We start from the raw sequence: 21,415 nt of genomic DNA on the forward strand, positions 1-21,415 counted from the left end.
ATCAGCTGTTCTGGACGACTGTGTGATCACGCTCTTCGTAGCCGATGTGAGTGAGACCTTTAAACAGGTCAATATTCACAAGGCCGCAGTGCCAGACGGATTACCATGACGTGTACTCCAAGCTAGCGCTGACCAACTAGCAAGTGTCTTCACTGACATTTTCAAACTCTCCCTGTCCGAGTCTGTAATACCAACATGTTTCAAGCAGACCACCATAGTCCCTGTGCCCAAGAACATTAAAGTAACCTGCCTAAATGACTACTGACGCGTCTGTAGCCATAAAGTGCTTTGAAAAGGCTGGTCATGCCCCACATCAACATCATTATCCCAGAAACCCTAGACCCACTCCAATTTGCTACTGCCCCAACAGATCCACAGATGATGCAATCTCTATTCAACTCAACACTGCCCTTTCCCACCTGGACAAAAGGGACACCTATGTGAGAATGCTATTCATTGACTACAGCTCAGCGTTCAAAACCATAGTGCCCTCAAACCTCATCAATAAGCTAAGGACCCTCGGGACTAAACACCTCGCTCTGCAACTGGATCCTGGACTTTCTGACTGGCCGCCCCCAGGTGGTAAGGGTAGGTAACAACACATTCGCCATGCTGATCTTCAACACAGGGGCCCCTAAGGGGTGCGTGCTCAGTCCCCTCCTGTAATCCCTATTCACTCATGACTGCATGGCCAGGCACGACTCCAACACCATCATTAAGTTTGTCGATGACACAACAGTGGCAGGCCTGATAACCAACAACGACGAGACAGCATATAGGGAGGAGGTCAGAGACCTGGCCGCGTGGTGCCTAGACAACAACCTCTCCCTCAACGTGATCAAAACAAAAGGAAATTATTGTGGACTACAGGAAAAGGAGGACCGAGCACGCCCCCATTCTCATCGACAGGGCTGTAGTGGAGCAGGTTGAGAGCTTCAAGTTCCTTGGTGTCCACATCCCCAACAAACTATCATGGTCCAAGCACACACAGACAGTAGTGGAGAGCGCAAGACAAAACCTATTCCTCCTCAGGAGACTGACAAGATTTGGCATGGGTCCTCAGATCCTCAAAAAGTTCTACAACTGCACCATCGAGAGCATCCTGACTCGTTGCGTCACTGCCTGGTATGGCAACTGCTCGGCCTCCGACCGCAAGGGTAGTGCGTACGGCCCAGTACATCACCGGGGCTAAGCTTCCTGCCATCCAGGACCACTATACCAGGCGGTGTCAGAGGAAGGCCCTAAAAATTGTCAAAGACTCCAGCCACCCTAGTCATTCTCTCTGCTACCGCACGGCAATCGGTACCAGAGCGCCAAGTCTAGGTTCAAAAGGCTTCTCAACAGCTTCTACCCCCAAGCCATAAGATTCCTGAACAGCTAATCAAATGGCTACGCAGACTATTTGCATTGCCCCCCCCCCCCCCTCCACGCTGCTGCTCTTCTCTGTTTATTATCTATGCATAGTCACTGTAACTCAACATACATATTACCTCAATTACCTCGACTAACTGGTGCCCCCGCACATTGACTCCGAACCGGTGCTCTTTATTTATTTGTTACTTTCATTTCTTACTTTTTACTTAACACGTATTTCTCTTAAAACGGCATTGTTGGAGAAGGGCTTGTAAGTAGGCATTTTACTGTTGTATTCGGTGCATGTGACAAATAACATTTGATGATTTAATAGAATGAATATATAATGTCATTTTTTATGGATACCACCAAAGCCTATACCACCATCTGCCTCCTGGGCCCTGCTTCTGTTACTACAGTCACTGAGATATACTGCTGTGGGACATTGTTGGATGGGTGGTAAAGCTGTAAGTATTTAAATGACTGAGCAGGTAGCTCCCTCCTCTCCTCTGTGGTGTGGCCCAAGACCCTTGGTGCGCCGGGGGGCCATATATACAGATACAGCTGCCCTCCTCCCTCCCATCTTTCTGCATTCCCCTCATCATTCATCAGGCAGGCCTGAATATTCATGAGGAGACTTGTGGCCGGTGTTCCTGACTTGGGGGTTAATGGAACCCCTGGCGTGTGTGTGTACTGTAATCAAATCACTCCTGCCCCTCATCTCCCCCCTCATCAACCACTAGTGGAGCGGGAGCTACGTTACACACATACAGCACTATGCTAACCTGCTAGCCCACGGCTCCACAGGTAGGAGAGCCCCGGATGTAAAGGGCTCGCTAGTCGCTACGCTAGCAGACAAATAGATGCCGATTATCTACCATTAACATCTGTGGCTAACGCGGCACACATACTGTGCGGTGGACGATCTCACAATTGGCGCCTCATAGATCATTGATGGAGAGGGGAGTGCTGCTGGGAATGAGAGGACAAAGGAGAAGATAAAGATAACTTTTTTCATCACAGAGAGGAGTAATAATAAACCATTGACATGGGCCGCGTTCCAAATGGCACTCTATTAGCATTACTTTTGACCAGGGCCCATGGGGTTTTTGTCAAACGTACTTTCAAGTTTTATTAGTCATGTACAGGATATGCATGATATACATCGTCCAACGAAATGCTTACTTGCAGGTTCCTTCTCGACAATGTAAAACCAATAATAATAAAATGTAAGAATACGAATATAAAGTAAATGGCAGTAAATTTTTAGTCCAATATTTACAAGTGTATTGGGTAGGGCACTGGATGGTAGCAAGTTTATAAATTGAGCCATATAACAGGAGTGTGGTAGCAGCAGTTGTGATGTGTGTGTAGCATGAATGTACTGCTACTGAGTGTACAAAACACAAGGAACACCTGCAATTTCCATGACCTAGATTGCCCCAGGTGAAAGCTATGATCCCTTATTGATGACACTTGTTAAATCCACTTCAAATCAGTGTATATGAAGGGGAAGAGACAGATTAAAAAAGGATTGTTAAGCATTGAGACAATTGAGACATGAATTGTGTATGTGTGCCATTCAGAGCGTGAATGTGCAAGACAAAAGATTTAAGTGCCTTCGAACGCAGCATGGTAGTAGGTGCCAGGCGCACCAGTTTGAGTGTCAAGAACTGCAACGCTGGTGGGTTTTTCATGCTCAACCTTTTCCCATGTGTATCAAGAATGGTCCACCACCCAAAGGAAATCCAACCAACTTGACACAACTGTGGGAAGTATTGGAGTCATGGTGGGCCATCATCCCTGTGGAACGCGTTTGACACCTTGTAGAGTCCATGCCCTGATGAATTGAGGCTGTTCTGAGGGCAAAAGGGGGTACAACTCAATATTAGAAAGATGTTCATAATATTTTGTACACTCAGTGTACATGTGTGCGTATGTCTGTGCGCTTGTTGGCATGAGTGAGTGAACGTGTGCTAAGATGCAGAGAATCAGACAGGTGGTCAGTTCATGTGTTCAGCAGTCTGATGTCTTGTAAATAGTACTGTACTATAGGAAATAGGGTGCAATTTGGGACAAATCCAGTCACAGAAAGACATACTATGTAATCAAGCGTAATTACATAAGGTGTCAGAGTAGGATTGCTGATCTAGGATCGGTTTTGTCTTTTAGATCATAGCGAATAAGATTGCATGGACATGAGGAACCTGATCCTAGATCAGCACTCAAACTTTGAGATGCCTTTCTGTAAGGGACAACACGATTGGCAGAATGACTCGGAGGCTTTGAGTGTTTTTAACAGTAAAGAAAGTGCATGCTTGCTATGCTATCCCGCTTATAATGGGCTAAACAATAGAACACAAACAACCCTCAATGAACAACGTGATGAGGAGTCAATAGGTGACAGCACAGAAAGCTTTCATGTCATCACCTAGGCGCTTACAAATGGATATCCTCTAGCACTAATAGTAAAAGCATATATAACCAACAGTAACAGCACGTTTAGAGTTTTACATTTGGCCTACTATAACGAGAATGTTATAGTAGGCCATCCAAGCTTTCACCGACATTCGGCTATGTCGTAATGTCGCTCAACCCTTGTAAAAGGCCTTGTAAAACAAGGATTCCCCACAATTCCCCTACCTTTTACATTTACTTTATGTTAGTATTCTTATATTTTATTATTGTTGTTGCATTGTCGAGAAGGAACCTGCAAGAAAGCATTTCGTTGGACGGTGTATACCATGTGCATCCCCTACATACAACTAGCAAAACTTGAAACTAATATCTCGATAAAAATTACCACAGAGCATATCACAAAAGAAAGATAAGTTTTTAAGTTAGCGACCGATTTCAAGCATCTATTATTTACCCCCTTGTCCCTTCAATATTCAGAACTAACTATACTTTCATATTCAATCCTGGAGGCACAGGACAAGTACAGTGCATTACACTCGCACAGTAAGTTTTAAACATAAATTGTTATTGCAGAACACAGCACCGCCACCGAATTAACATGAATATTCCATTTGGTATTCTGTTCTTGCTGAGTAAGTGTTGGTAATTTATCATTCTATTCTGCTTCCCGCTTCATGAAAATGGATTACAAGCAGTTATTAGCACATCTTAGTAATGCATAATGCCAAATTAGGAGGACATGTAAAACCATATCTGTTTTCTTTCTTCCTAGAAAGTGGAGCAGTTTGTGTGGGTGTGTAGGTTTGTGCGTACACAGCAGGTGAAGGAGACCACACAGGAAAGGCATGATACATTAACAATGGTTGCCCATCCTCTGACTCTCACACCGAACCATTGAGCCCTATCTGAGGAACGTCCCTTTCCTCATGGTTCAGTTGTCTCAGAGTGAAAAAGAAAAAGCATGAACAAGATTAACTGCAAAACACTAAGTGATAATAACTAAACCCTGCCTCTCAGTGAGATGTATGATGCAATCCATCATGAACCAGCCAACCACTATCAGACAGACCAGATAAACAAGTCCACAGAGTAGTCAGCACACACTACAGTCATAGTTCACAAATTACTGTACGTACGTACGTACGCACGCACATGGTATGGCTTGTTTGCCTCTGTTTGAAAGCCAGTAATTAATTTCTGCGTCTCGCTGTCATCCCTTTATGACACTTACACTGAAAGAGGGGGAGGTAATCGTGATAAAGGTGTTTAGGCAATGAGAAATATGACCACTTTCTACCAACCCAGTCTGTGAGAGGTTACATGTGTGTTGTGTTAATACCAGGCGCGGAGTTGTACTACTCTGCTCACCTGCTCCGGGGTGAAGTGAACCCTAGGTACAGATCTAGGATCAACCTCCCCTTCCACACTCATAACCTTAACCATTAGTGGGGAAAACACAAAACTGACCAAAGATCAGAGTCTAGGTCTAGGGGCAAGTTCACCTCTATTCACCCAGACACAGGCTCCACCAGACATAGATATTTTCATGATGTATATTAATGTTGACATCATTGGCCCTTACCTTGTCTCGGTCCTCCACCAGGTCAGTAAGCAGGTCATCCAGGTCCAAGATGCCCCGTCACACTACTCCACGTGGTGGGTCCTCCCCATTTTGGTAGGTACACAGAAAACATGAACACATTAGTATGATAAGAACCTGATTGGGTGGTTAATGGGTAAAAACACACTTTATGGTCCTGTATGGCTCAGTTGGTAGATCATGGCGCTTGTAACGACAGGTTTGTGGGTTTGATTCCCGGGACCACCCATGCGTAAAAATGTATGCACGCATGACTGAGTCACTTTGGATAAAAGCATCCGCTAATTGGTATACAATTACACTTCTGAAAAGCAGTTAGCTGAAATGGTACCATTTGCAACCTGCTAATATGAATACAGTAAACTGCAGTAAAAGTGTAATTTCAACAAACCTTCATAAGACAAAACTGGGTTATGAAGCGCAAAATGGCTGCACACCGCTTCATCTTTACAGATTCAGAAATATGGTTGGGAAGAGGATTAGTCATTGTGTAGGTCTTGCTTTTGTTTACTGGCCTCATTATTATTTCACAACAGGTGATCAAAATGTATGACAATAGCCAATTACAGTAGTTGTATACGTGGTGTGTGTGTGTGTGTGTGGGGGGGGGGGGGTTAGAAAGGTGTGTTGGGGGGGTTAGAAAGGAACGCATTTCTAGCTCCCACCACTTCGTGAGTGTGGTGGGCACATTTCTGAAGTGTCACTATGGCAACACAGGTCTGAGAACGCATAGGAACCATATTCCTGGTATTGTCACAGAGAACAAGGCCTTTGGTTTAGGATACAATCTGAAATCTACAATCTAAAATCTGACATTTTACTAAACAGTGGTGCTGAGCGATTAGTGCTTTTTTAAGGTTCGGTTTCAGTTCGATTACGTTTTTGATAATATTTTTCAACATTAAATGCACTATGAATTTTGTGGTTTGAATGCTGTAACACAGAATAAAACAATTAATAAAAGTCCCATGATGGTAGTGACTATCCATTACGGCTTAATCATTATTTATTCATATTACTTTACTAAAATATTTCAGTTGTTGTCTATATTATAGTGATGCACCGATATTACATAACCGATTCCGATATGTTCACCGATATATCGTGCATCCCTAGTATATTACATTTGTTTTATTTGATGATTTTATTATTATTTAATTCCAAGTCATCTCATCTCTATAGAGCTGCTGCCTATGCTATCTGACATAATCACTATCGAGGTGGTTCTTCAAAGTAAATAAGGCATTCTTGTTGAATACCAACTATCAATCCCTTAGAATTGAAAATACATAATCTATCCCCCTTGATCGCACATTCTTCTGTTTCTTTTACATATCAGTAGCAGGTGTAAAAGAAACAGACCGAACAAGTAGGTGCGCAATGCATTATGGTCATTGTATTTAATTACCACATTTTCTGAGCTAAACTATGTAGAATATTGGCCTGTTGGAAACTCCCTACTACGTCGCACAGTTCGGGCTTGATCCGATTTATCTCTAGAAAAACTCAGCAATGTGTGCATCTAGCTCACAGAAAATCATGAACGAAATGGAATTCAAATAATTGAACAGACATTGGTCAATTAATTGTTTAAAAAAAACAAAGAATAACACTACTAAACAGTATTGACTGAGAGGTGGCCACACAATACTAGCTTCCCCTTTTTGTGGCCAACAGGTCACATGTACAAAAAGCAAGAATTGGAGAAGTTTCTTGAAGATGTAGGGCTCTATTTTCAGCTGGCGTTAAGGTGGCACTAGTGTCAAACACACGTTAGTTTGCAATTTCGTCATGTAAACCTGGTGCATTGGCATTTTCCAGCCATAACGCCAGGTTTGGCAATTTACCTGTTTTATATCAGCTCGCTTGCACTCAGATGGGCAGGGTGGAAATATTTGAGGTGTGTCCTGCTAATTTCAGGCAGTGCTGATTGGGATATTTAAGAACAACCAAAAGCTGTTTTTAGCAGTACCGAAGTTGGTTATGGCATGAATTTTGACAGCGGAAACGCAGCCTATCCACACTGTCCATATACACATGGAACAAGAGTAGCCTAATGTGCTTTTGGTGCCTGTATTCTTTATATTTAGAAACATAAACAAATGTTTTTTCACAAGGATAGGCTCCCCTCCTCTCATTGAAGGCTTTTTTGTGTCTGCCAAAAGCAATCTCGAAGTAGTCAAGACTGTCAATAAAGGGTTTGGCTCCTGAGACTGCTTGGAAATAAATCTTAAATCACCAGTGAGCTGACAATCCCTTTTAATCGATCCATTCTAGGCAGGGGCACTTTATTTTAGCCATGCAGGTCCCCTTTTGGATGTGCGTAAAACCCTCCATAGTTTGCATTGTATTCATTTTATATGCCCATGGGGGGAAACGATAGTGCCTGTAAGTGTGACATAGCCCATTTAAAACAATTGGTTTCGTTTTGTTTAGAATGTTCTCTTTTTTTGCCTTATCAAAAACTAATTTAATCTTGCTTATTGACAAGGTTTGGCATGTCCATGCTCAGCCATAATGCAATTTACAGTGAGCCTAGCCCCTATATGATTGTGAATGCTATTGAAGCTATGCAATTACTTAATGTGGACTGCTCATGGGTTCAAGTTAGGTCTACATTTTGTTATTTAGTTTCTGTAAGCCATTTAACAAACTATAAAACGGACCAACATTGGAATTAGAGTTGATTCCAAGGCAATACATAAAAGACCGTAAATACACAACATGACGCAACCACATATTTAGCCATGGATCACGTTCTGGTTGCCCCGTGAGGGACACACCCACAACTTGTTATTTATAAAAACCCAACCCTTTCGCGCCAACGTCAGCAAGTGCGCCGATAATTGTGATAGTGAAAATAGTAAAATATTTGACACACCCCTGGACCTATGATGCTACCGCCTGCTCTTAGATTTACCATTGCGTTTATTTTTAACAAACCTGGGTCCCTAATATTACGCAGAGAATAAGTGTAAAGCTTTATACAACACAAATCAAATAAGAGTTGAGATAAGCTTTACGAACAACAACAACACACACACACACACACCTGTAGTCGAGGGTAGTCAGTGTTACCTAGTGGGAGCAGAGAAACAGATTTAGTCTTACACAGATCCTCTCTCACACACCCACATCAAAAAAACAAGAACCCAGCCGTAGGCCATCTAGTCTCCAGGCATAGCACGAATACCTCCCTTGAAAAACAGGTTTCACCTGGGGGAAGACACGCACATTTTTCTCCCTGAGCAGGTTCATGGCACGGTTGTAGGAGGGTGATGTTTCCCTTAGGTACATTTACATTTAAGTCATTTAGCAGACGCTCTTATCCAGAGCGACTTACAAGTACATACATTCATATTTTTTTTGTACTGGCCCCCCGTGGGAAACGAACCCACAACCCTGGCGTTGCAAGCGCCATGCTCTACCAACTGAGCTACACAGGGCAACTGTGTAGAGATATAGGTACAGATATAGGATCACCTTCCCCTCCCCCAATCCTAACCTTAACCATTAGTGGGTAAAATGGTAAAGTGACCAAGGATCAGCGTATCGGGGTAACTACACCTGGCAACCTTCAGGAATGGAGACTTAAAGGAAACACCCATAACACTAGAGAGACACTGCACCTGACTGCTCATTCAAATCACTCTGTGCATATTACTACGCATTAGGCTAAATGGCAGTATTTCAGCTAGCTCTCTTGATATTTGCATACTCCCATCTGGTTAGGATGTAGATTCTATTGCCAAACATCTCAAGGCTCTTAAATGTAATTACTCTCCTGCCTAGTTTCTACCACTCTTCCTTAATCCTGTCTCACTCATGACACTTCAAGGAGTACACTGAAAAACAAAGCAGGACAGAAAAATCTGTCAGAGGTTCTTGTTGTCAAACTCCATAATTCCCATATATCATGGACATTCACATCTCCTGGGTCCCCTTCAAAGCAAAAGGGAAATGTGGCGATGGTGGATCAGTCAGCACAAGAAGAAAAGAATTAGGCCTAGCAGTGACAGTTAGAGGGTACGTTTCGTCAAATTACACCGCTAAGTCGCCTATTTGAAGCAATATCTCGAGAGCGGTATCTCGAATATCTCAATATCTCGAGAGCGGTGAAGCGCGTCACGATTAGTGAAGCGCTTCGACACTAAATTTGGGCCGCTGGTTTTCCACACTTTAATCCTCCCAAACACAATTACACAGCTGAAGGGAAATGTGTGGGATTAGCGTGAGAGAAGAAAACATATTAATGAACAAGCCAATAGAAAGCTATGGAGTACCTCATAGAAAGTACGAGAGAAAGGGAACTGTAATGAATATAGCACTTTAAATGTATTATTAGAAGGGAGATGAACAACCGCATAGGAAGTTGTGCTTTGCTCTAGCTACAGTACAGACAGTGAGACTGGTTATAGAAGTGTTGGCACGATAGTGTAAAAAGGGTACTGGAAAAAGTGTGAGTTTGTGAGAACTCAATTTGCATTCTATCCTTGCTGGTTTTTGCGGGCGACCTGAGACATGAAACATAGGTGGGAGGGTATACAAGCTTTTGCCAATTTAATAATGCGCAATTTGCCTAACTGGGTCATGGAAACACTTCAACCACCTTTTCCCCCGCCGCTGTCGTTTTTTTAGGTGTGACGTCATTACTCCCAGCTGTTTTTATAGACACAAGATTGTCAAATGGAAATGCACGGTAGCAGGCAATTGTCAAATCTATTTTCTATTCAAACTTTATAAATGTCGACAACAGTGGCGGCCGGTGCCGTTTAAGATGAGGGAGGACAATTTGTTTTTTATGAACATGGCCTTTTCTGTTATGGCCTATTGGATGACTGTTATTCATATCCCATTCACACAGCTCAATGTAACATAGGTAGGTAGGTTTAGGACACTACATGACTCAAATTTTCCCTCTACAACCTAGCCAATGAATGAATGTTTACAATGTAGGTGAACAGGTCGAGAGAATTTACAGTAATCACGGTGACAAACCGTGACACATCACTTCCTGTCGTCGCTTCCTGTTGAACGCGGAACAGCTCAGTTTGTTGTTTTGGACAGTTTGTGGTTGTGGAAAGTTTTGAAATTCTGTTGAAAAAGTCTGTTTCTTGCTAGCTACCTTATGAGTTTGGATCCCGCAACGCGGTTTGCATCAGTTGCTGGGACCGCTACTATCTGTCCAGTGATCCTGCTAACCAAGGCAGGATCTGAGGAAGTGTTAGGCGTAGCAGCTAGCCTAGCTGCTCGCTAGCTACCCATCAAGCTAGCATAGATTTGTTGAGGGCTTTAAACACAACCCACGAAGTGGTTAGCAATTGTGCATGGAACTGCGTATTGTCCCAGGCTTGTGGTTGTCTAGACCCCTGCTGTTTGTTGTTGTTGTTTTCAATCTTCCCTGCAACCTGCCCTGTCTGGAACTGCGAGGAGTAACAGCGTAACCTACCTTGTTACCATGACAAAGACCATGGCTTCTTTCTTTCTTCTTTTTATCGCCTTGACTTCTTTCTTATGTCATTCTCTCTGGCACAAAAACTTGTGTCAAAAAAAGTGTCGATTGGGGACAGAATGCGGTCGGACCATCAAATAACTGGCATAGAAGCCATGGATTACAGGCAACATCCACACCGAGCTAAAGGCTAGAGCTGCCACTTTCAAGGAGCGGGAGACTAATCCGGACGCTTATAAGAAATCCCGCTGCGCCCTTAGACAAACCATCAAACAGGCAAAGCATCAAAACAGAACTAAGATTGAATCCTACTACGCCGGCTCTGACGCTCGTCAGATGTGGCAGGGCTTGAAAACTATGACGGATTACAACAGGAAACCCAGCCTCGAGCTGCCCAGTGACACGAGCCTACCAGATGAGCGAAGTGCCTTTTATGCTCGCTTCGAGGCAAGTAACACTGAAGCATGCATGAGAGCACCAGCTGTTACGCGACGACTGTGTGATCACGCTCTCCATAGCCGATGTGAGCAAGACCTTATAACGGATCAAGATTCACAAAGCCGCGGGCCAGACAGATTGACCGTATGTGTGCTCAAAGCATCCGCGGGCCAACTGGTAAATGTCTTCACTGACATTTCATTTTTATTTTTTTTATAATATGTTTATTATTTTCCAATAAAAAAATGTTTTTTAAAGACAGCGATCAACAAACATTGACACTCATTGTACTATTGAATGGGATGGCCAATTTAGAGGACAAAACTCACACATACACAAAATAAAACTAAACCCTATTAGGTGGTACATGTATAAGAAGACAGCATATAGTCATTACAAGCAGTGTAGTTAAGCCAAAAATAAATATTAAGTGGAGTACAGCACAGAGTAGCAGCAGATCATCAACCCAGTTATGAAGCGGGACTAGACCATGTATCCAGTATCGGCTGCCATATTTTGCAAAACATTGGACTTCTATTGGAGGTATTGTATCGAATCTTTTCTATATGTATTACATTCCCTAAATCCCGTAACACCATTTCAAAGGTAGGTACAGTCACCAATTTCCAAATGTGCAATATGAGCCTTATGGCTAATAGAGTACAAAGAGAGACTTTAACCCTTCCTGGTTATTCCCATCAACTGTAACCAAACAGCGCGATCAATGGGTCTGGGGCTATAACTCTATCGAAGGCTTGAGATAAGTCATCAAAAAAGAGAACACAGTAAGCATGTAATTTAGGACATGTCCAAAATAAGTGGGTCAACTTCCCCTGATCCTGGGAATATTTTATGCAGTTTCACTTTTGAGTAATGTAACCTTAAACTGTACAAGGTTGTATCTGGCATTCACTGAACTGTGGTTTATATTCCTGAGAGCTTCTACCCAGTCCTCATCTGAGATTTCTGAACCAAGTTCTTGTTCCCAAGCCCTTTTAATAGTGTCCACCTCTATGTGGGCCTGTAGCACATCATACAGTCTAGAGACCGACCCTTTTGAATGGGGTTTGACAAGGATCAAGCTATCTAATGTAGAATTATTTTGCTTAATGCCACACTGTGGGATATGTGTCCTTAAGAAATTCCTGATTTGGAGGGATCTGAAAAGATGTGTTGTTGGCATGTTAAACTTAGCTTCATTTCAACAATTACAGGGTAACTGATCATCAATGTATAAGTTACCAATTCTTGTGAGCCCCTCCTCCCTCCACTGTGAAAACACCATATCATCCAATGCAGGGTGGAAAGCATGATTCAGGCAAATCGGGCTGTCAATGTATACAGTGGGTATGTTAAGAAAATACCTAATCTGTTTCCAGATCCTAAGAGTATGACAAATGACTGGATTAGTCATAAATTACTTTTTTCACATATGCTGGACTATTAACAAGTGCAGGGATTGAGGAATGTTGGCAGGAGGCCTGCTCAATCAAAAGCCATGAAGGCATATCATTCTGTCGCATCCCAGCTAAACCTTCCCTCCAGAAAGACAATGTTCAGATTAGCAGCCCAATAATACAGTTTAAAGTGAGGAAGGCCAAAGCCCCCCTCTATCTTGTACTTGCATAAATGCTTCTTTGAAATTCTGACTGCATTGTTATCCCATAAAAATGGAATTACTATTGAATCCAGTTTCTTAAAATAGCTTTGTGGTATGAAATTGGGTAGACATTGGGAAGAGGTAAAGAAACCTGGGTAAGACAACCATTTTAATAGCGTTTATACGACCAACCAAGAAGATAGGCAGAGTTCTCCAAAAATCAATATTTTGTTTAAGCTGATAATTGTTCATGTCCCAATTCGCCTTCAATAGCTGATCAAGTTGTCACTACAATGCCAAGGCTTGTGAACTTGTCCATCACTGTTCTAAATGGGGTAGATTGCAGAAATTGCATATCCACAGGCCGTAATAACGGCATCAATTCGCTTTTTGCCAGTTTATCTTGTAGCCAGAGAAGGAGCCGAATGTATTTATCAAGTTAAGTAAGGGGGGAATAGAAGTTTTAGGCTTGGATAAAAGCAAAAGAACATCATCTGCAAATAGGGAAATTTTGTGTTGCGTCTTATATTTTAACCGGAGCTATATCGGCACATGCACGAGTGAGAGTAGCAAGGGGTTCCATGGCTATAGCGAATAGAGAAGGCGAGATAGGGCACCCCTGTCGGCAGCCCTTGAACAGGCGGAATGACTGCGACATCTCCTGATTGGTTACCACGGATGCCATTGGATTTGCATAAATAATTCTTATCCAATTAATAAATTCCTTTCCAAACCCGAAATGCTCCAGAACCGACATCATATACTTCCACTCAATCTGATCAAACGCCTTCTCTGCGTCAAGAGCAATTACCACTGCCTCAACTTTATGATCATGATACATTACGTTGAAAGGCGTCTCAAATTTTAGTATATATGTCGGCCCGGGATAAAACCTGTCTGGTCAGATGTCAGAAATATATTTTTTCAATCGGTTTGCCAATATCTTTGTCAACACCTTATTTTCTATGGGGAGTAACAACAGGGGCAATAAGACGACATCTCAATGGAATCTCTATCTTTTTTCATGATCAGTGCTATTGTAGCCTCATACAGTGTTTGCGGGAGTTTGGCATTTTCTTTGGAATGTTTAAACATTCGCAAACATAAGTGGAGCTAGACTGGCGCAGTACTTCTTATAGAATTCTATTACATATCCATCGGGCCCAGGGGCCTTGCTGTTTGGAAATTGTGCTATCGCTGTGTTAATTTCTTCTAAAGTTATCCCAGGATCGAGTGCAGAAGCTGCCCCCCCGTCTAGTTTAGTAAGTTCACATTCAGTGAGAAAGCATTCCATAGTTTGTGGATCAGTAGCATCACATTTTGATTAATATAGCTCTGAGTAAAACTGTGCGAAGCATTTATTAATATCCTGCGGATCTGTTACTATTTTACCCTTCTTGTCTATTATTTTGTGAATAGCTCTAGATGCCTGTACATGCCTTAGCTGTCTTGCTAATAATTTGTGGTTTGTCACCCAGTTCAAAATAACTTTGTTGCGTTCTAGCAAGTAAAGAGCCCAGGTATTTTGAAAGGATGGTATTGTATTCATATTTCAACTTTGTGATCTTCTCAAGGACTGCATTTGAGGAATTCATCCTAAAAACATTATCCTGTTCCCCTAACTCTCAATTTCTCTCAGCCTAGTGTTGGCGCGTTTCTTCCTCCCTGATGTATAAGAAATAATGTAACCCCTAATCACAGCCTTTAAAGATTCCCAAGGGGTGGAGTCGTTAACATCCCCCATGTCGTTAGCTCCGAGGAAAAAGGCAATATGCTCCTTCAAATACTGACAAAAAGTCTCATCTTTCAACAAGTACGCGTCTAAGCGCCACGGTCGCCGACCTGTCGACATATTGTTGAGGATTTAGCACCATGGACAGAGGAGAGTGGTCCGTAACTAGAATAGGGTGATAGGTAAGCGACGCAGCTGCTGAAAATAGTTTGGAGTCCAACAAAAAAAAAGTGTCAATTCTGGAATATGATTTATGAACTGACAAAAATAAAGAATTATCCTTAATCTGTTGGGTGCGTCAGTCTCCAAATATCGACAATGTTAAGGTTTGTCATTTTAGTCATTTAGCAGACGCTCTTATCCAGAGCGAATTACAAATTGGAAAGTTCATACATATTCATCCTGGTCCCCCTGTGGGAATTGAACCCTGGTCCCCCCGTGGGAATTGAACCCACAACCCTGGCATTGCAAGCGCCATGCTCTACCAACTGAGCCACACAGGACCATCAATGTATTTCATACAAATTGTCATCAATGTTTTTAGACAGACACTGGCATTTGAATGTTGAAGTGACCTTGATAGCTGTTTATCTAAAAGAGGATCTAACGTACAGTTAAAGTCACCTCCAACAATAACACTTGTATCCGAGATATTTGGTATGGCCTTAAATACCCTTTGAAAAAATGATGGATCATCGAAGTTGGGTCCATATACATTGACCAAGGTTATTGGTTTCGAATTCAGTGTACCAGCCACAATAATATACCGACCATTAGGATCTGAAATCGAGGATGAGTAAACAAAAGGAATGTTTTTCCTTATCAGGATTGCTACCCCTCTCGCATCAAAATTAGACTGGTATAGCTGACCGATCCAGCCGACTCATAGCTTGGCCTAAGCCGAGAATTTAATATGAGTTTCTTGAAGAAGCATTATGTCAGTGCCCAGTGATTTAAGATGAGAAAAAAAACTTAGCTCTTTTCATGACATGACCTAAGCCATTACAGTTGCAGCTGACTATTTTTATTCCACTAGGTCTACTCTGTGCTCGGTCACTATGTGGCATTTCTTATTATAGAGCAAATTGTTGCCGTCATACAAAACCCAAAAGAAAAACGACCCGCTATGCGGGATCTTGTCATGCAACCTGTATTAAATGTGAACATAAAACACAGAGCCCATCCCCCCTTCCGTCTCATTACTGAGTGACTTCCCCAAACGAAGCTTCCCCCTTGACTAACACACAAACCTTAGGGGGTCTAGACATACAGCTTGAACTAACTCGTCATCTATAGATGCTACGCTTATAAACTAATATTAAATAACACTTCACTCTCACGTTAGGGGGTGAGTGGCGCTAAAAGATGATATGGCTTATATAGCATTGTTTAGCCTAACATCTCACCCATCATATAAGTCCCAATTTCTGATCTTCTGATCGAAAAGACAGGCAGGAAATCCAAACACATTCCTGGCCTGTATTTGGCCATTTAGCCAGTTGACACAGCCGTTCGGTATCCTCAGCCGGGGGTTCTTTTGGGTTGTCAAACGTACGTGTTGATCCCTCGACTGTCACCTTAAACCGGGCTGGGAAAAGGAATCCATATAGGATGTTGGCTGCCCTGCATTTCTTGCGTAACTCATCATACTCTTTCCGTTGGTTCCTCACCTCAGAAGTAATATCTGGGAAGAAAGACACCCTGGCTTCGTTGTAGTTAAGGGGGAACTTTTGACTAGCCAGCTTGAGGATGAGATCTCTGGTCTGGGGATAGTGCAGCCGTGTGATGAAGGGCCTTGGTGGCGCGCCCTTGGCCGGCTTCGTTGCCTGTGATCTGTGCGAGCGGTCGATCAGGATGTCCGTTTTGAATGCCGGTATCAGCTCCAGGACAAATTCAGTGGGTTTCCCTTTCTCAGTGTCTTCCAGGATCCCAAATATTCAGATGTTCTGGAGTCTTGAATGCGACTCGAGCATTTCCAATCGGGCTTTCAGGGTTTTGGAGTCATTTTTGAACGATGTGCACTGTTTCTCTATGTCCTGTAGCCTGGCCTCGTGATTGACTGTCGTCCGCTCAACCTCATGCACCCTTCCCTTAGTTTCCTTCAGAGTTTCAGTCAAAGTCCAAATACTCTTTGAGATATCAGCCAACCTTGTGTCCACCTTCTTGCTTAGTGAGTTTATAGCAGCCAGTAGGTCACTGAGTTGGTTCTGTGGGGAACTCTTGGGAGCTAGCATCTTCAGCTAACTCCTCGTGGGTTGGCGATGTTGAAATTGGTTTGTTGTCTCTCTCATTCAAATTATCTTGTTTAGTGCCCCCTTTTTAGGGGCATTTTCCCTTTGTCATATTGCCAGACTATGTTTGAAGTTACAGGTTATTAGAGGTTAAGATAAATATTAATTTGTTTTCAAAATTGAGCGGAGCTCTAGCAAAGCACGTCTACTCCATAGCACGCTCACTAGCGCCCCCCTTAACTGACATTTCAACTGCTCCCTGGCCGACTCCGTAATACCTACATGTTTCAAACAGACCACCATAGTCCCTGTGCCCAAGAAAGTGAAGGTAACCTGTCTAAATGATTACCGCCCCGTAGCACTCAAGTCGGTAGCCATGAAGTGCTTTGAAAGGCTGGTCATGGCTCACATCCATACTGTCATGCCAGAAACCCGAAACCCACTCCAATTCACATACCGCCCCAACAGATCCACAGATGACGCAATCTCAATTGCCCTCTCCCACCTGGACAAAAGGAACACCTATGTGAGAATGCTGTTCATAGACTACAGTTCAGTGTTCAACACCATATTGCCCACAAAGGACCCTGGGACTAAACACCTCCCTCTGAACTGGATGCTGGACATTGACAGGTCGCCCCCAGGTGGTAAGGGTAGGCAACACCACATCTGCCACGCTTAACCTCAACACTGGGGTACCTAAGGGGTGCGTGCTTAGTACCCTCCTGTACTCTCTGTTCACCCACGACTGCATGGCCAAGCACGACTCCAACACCATCATTCAGTTTGCCGATGACACAACACCGACATCAATGAGACAGCCTATAGGGAGGAGGTCAGAGATCTAGCAGTGTGGTTCCAGGACAACTACATACAGTGGGGCAAAAAAGTATTAAGTATAAGTAAATACTTATTTTCCACCATAATTTGCAAATAAATTCATTAAAAATCCTACAATGTGATTTTCTGGATTTCTTTTTCTCATTTTGTCTGTCATAGTTGAAGTGTACCTATGATGAAAATTACAGGCCTCTCTCATCTTTTTAAGTGGGAGAACTTGCACAATTGGTGGCTGACTAAATAGTTTTTTGCCCCACTGTATATAGTAGGCGTGTCAGAGGAAGGCCCAAAAAATTGTCAAAAACTACATTTGCCCAAGTCAGACTGTTCGCTCTGCTACCGAACAGCAAGTGATACCAGAGCACCAAGTCTAGGACCAAAAGGCTCCATAACAGCTTCTATCCCTTCTATACCTAACAGCTTCTATTTAAGGGACGGGTATAACGAGTGTGTTTAATTTGGTGACCTCAGAGAGGACAGGAAACACACATAACTATATCTCTGAATGTGTATATTTCTCAATTACGGGGTTTGCATCTAATTCTTGTATAAAATGAATGCGTAAAGATGAAACTATTTGTGGAATTATGTAATGTGATGTTAAACCTTTAATGAAAGTTAAACTTTAAAGGGAATACAATGCTCTAAGTCATTGGCCCGCCCCCATGAGCACAGACATGATCTGGCGTCATAGACCCGCCTTTTCTATTGTTACGAATAAAAACCCCTCCTGAGGAAATCCTCTTCAGAACACACATACCTCGATGGACCACAAAACCCTCACTATAAGCTAAGGCTAGACTCTGAGACCAGACTATCGATCCCTACAGAATAAGAGCAAATCTTAGATTCTAATTACTAGTCTGCAGCTAGAAATTATGTCAACCTGGGATGCAAAGACCGACAACCGCCAAAACATCTATTCTATGAGAACATTTCTGAATGATACCACGAAAGACTGATCTTCAGGGAAGCAGAGAGAGAGAGAGATTCGGATGAACTCTCCAACAGAAGGACTGACGATTCCAACAGAGTTCCCGACAACACACTGGGCGTAAATATATATTGATTGCAATTATTCCCGTAAGAGTGAGCGTTCATGTGCAAAGGATTGGCATTCCTTTTGTCTTTCCCGCCCTTTTCAGTTTACACCCACTTCCCTTTGTCCATTAAGTCGTCATATTGGCTTAGCCCGCTAGGGAACCTCCCCTATCATTTCCTTGTAACCATAACTGTTGTTTATTTCTGCATTTCTGTGATTATTTAGTTAATAATTTATTTACTAAGACAATTGGTGTATGGATGATTCATAGTAAAGACTGGGTTCATGCAGATAACCAACCATTTACAACGTTTGGAATGAGACTAACGTGAGGTAAAGAATAATGCATTAATTAGAAGACTAATTAAATCAGATATAAAATATATTAAAGAGTTATATTAGGAAAATTATAACTTTGGAATCTGAAGATTTTCCTTGGCGCCCTGATTTCCTAGTTAGGAGGCCCCATCCACAAAGTATCAAAATACAGAGAGGTGTTGGTAAAGGTATATTGTCCTGCTAATAGCTCATAATGGGCAATTATAATAGAATACATGGTGTCCAGGTCAGGATAACCAAAACATGTATTTATTAAAGACTATCAGAAAGAATGTTCGTACTTACTTTGATCCAAAGCCATGAATGAGTGAGTCACTCAGCTTTATGTAAGTGCCGCTATAACTTGATAATATATAACAATATTTTGGAGGTCATTTCGTTTAAAAAATTAATTAATTAAAGTGATCATTTGTAATCTGAATAAAGGCCAAAATAATATTTGTAAAGGCCAAAACATTTATTTCTGTTTTTAGAGGGAGAGAAACGCTGGGCCAATTGTGCGCCGCCCTATGGGACTCCCAATCACGGTCGGGTGTGATACATAATAAATAATAATACTTAACTTAGAACCTAACTTAGAAATACATTTGGCGATAGTTCTCCCCCTACACTCCATCTAGGCAAGTCTATTGTCCAGCTACCCAGTGTGGCGGGGTGGGGGTCCACCCCCCCTCCCTCCCTCCCCCATTGGCTAGGTCTGTCTTCTGTGCGCGGCTTTACATCCCATCCCGTGCCCCCTGCCCTCGTGCCTTGAACCTTGCGCGCTTTCAGTGGATACAGCTGGAGAACTGCAAGGCAATTTCATTGTGCACGACTCGGGAGCCATGACCAATATATATTGTCCTGCTAATAACAGGGTTAATAATATATCAGTGAGAATAGCCAAGGGACTTTTATATAATTCTAAATTATTAATAAATCGCTTTGTTTAAAAAAATAACACTTTTGGAGATTATTTTGTTTTCAAATAACGTAAATGAGTGAAAAAAAAGGCCATTCTTGAACATGGGGTGAGACATTGTTACTAATTTGTAAATAAAGCCAGTTTGCTATTTAGAATTATTGATTTCTGTTTATAGAGGGAGAGAAACAAAAAAATCTACAGTCATCTCATGGGTCTCCCAGTCGAAGCCGGCATGGGTATTGATCCAGCATCTGTAGCAACTCCGATTGCACTGCTATGCAGTATCTTAAACCGTTGCACCACTCAGGTGCTGCACAACGTGACCGGTCAGGAGTGTGCTACAGTACTACAGTAAGAGCAAAATAATCTTAAAATAAAATCCTTAGTGTAACAACAGTTTTAGTAAGTAATACTGAAGTCATGTACAATTATCATGTCACGCCCTGACCATAGAGAGCCCTCGGGGTTCTCTATGGTGTTTTAGGTCAGGGCGTGACTAGGGGGATTTCTAGTGAGTTTATTTCTATGTTAGTGTATTAGTCTAATTGGGGATCATACTTAGTGTGTCCCTTTTCCCACCTGCGTAGTGGGGTATTGTTTGTATGAGTGCCTATGTGCGCTACGTATTGCACGTTCGTTAATTCGTTGTTGTTTTGAAGTTTCACTGTAATAAATATGTGGAACTCTACTCACGCCTTGGTCCAATGCACCTTGGTCCGATTATTTATATAACGATCGTGACATATCAGTTTCTATTTAGGTTAATGTCGCCCTTTCTTTGTCATTTAGAGACACAGTAGGACCCAAAAGCATAATCAGTGCTCCAACTCCCCCTTGCGCTGGTCTGGAGCAATGAAGTGGTGACGCACTAAACCACAAATTACTTCTAAGTCCCGCAGCATAATCAAAAACCTTTTAGTGGAGCAACCACTGTAGGTTTTGTATTGAAGTCAACGTAGTCAGTGGAGGACAGAAGCTAGCTGTGTGTGCTGCTGAAGGTACTATTGACCTTCATTGCAGAACCGTGTGTTTTAATCAATTATTTTGGTGACAAGTCAATATATTTAGCATAGTTATCTAAAAAATGATAACTTTTTTTATTTTTCACTATTTATATTTTCTAGAAATTCACTGAGGAAGATGGTCCACCCCTTTCTCCTATGAGGAGCCTCCACTGGTCCATTTAAAAATATATCATTGATGGAAACGTAGCTACTAAGATTTAAAAGGGTCGAACCTTCTGGTATATTTCCTGAATTTTTCCATGGGAAGATATATCTGGGAATTTTCAGAATTTAGCTTAAATTCATCAAAAAGTTACCGTATAACAGTGGACCTTTTTTGTGGGATAGACATAAGGCAATTCTAGGGCTTGTGGCATATTTTGGTTAAACTATCCCCAATTCAATGGATTTTCTTTTTTTTTTTGCATGCATATGATAGTGCACTGCATATGATAGTGCACT

The 21,415-nt window shown here is 42.2% G+C and overlaps 1 pseudogene; it reads right to left on the reverse strand.

Annotated features, from left to right (window-relative positions):
• Positions 1-21,415, reverse strand: part of LOC129860067 (partitioning defective 3 homolog B-like) — a 204,826-nt pseudogene that overhangs the window by 175,412 nt on the left and 7,999 nt on the right.

This window comes from Salvelinus fontinalis, chromosome 7, assembly GCF_029448725.1.
Source record: "Salvelinus fontinalis isolate EN_2023a chromosome 7, ASM2944872v1, whole genome shotgun sequence".
In the NCBI taxonomy this organism is placed as follows: Eukaryota; Metazoa; Chordata; class Actinopteri; order Salmoniformes; family Salmonidae; genus Salvelinus; species Salvelinus fontinalis.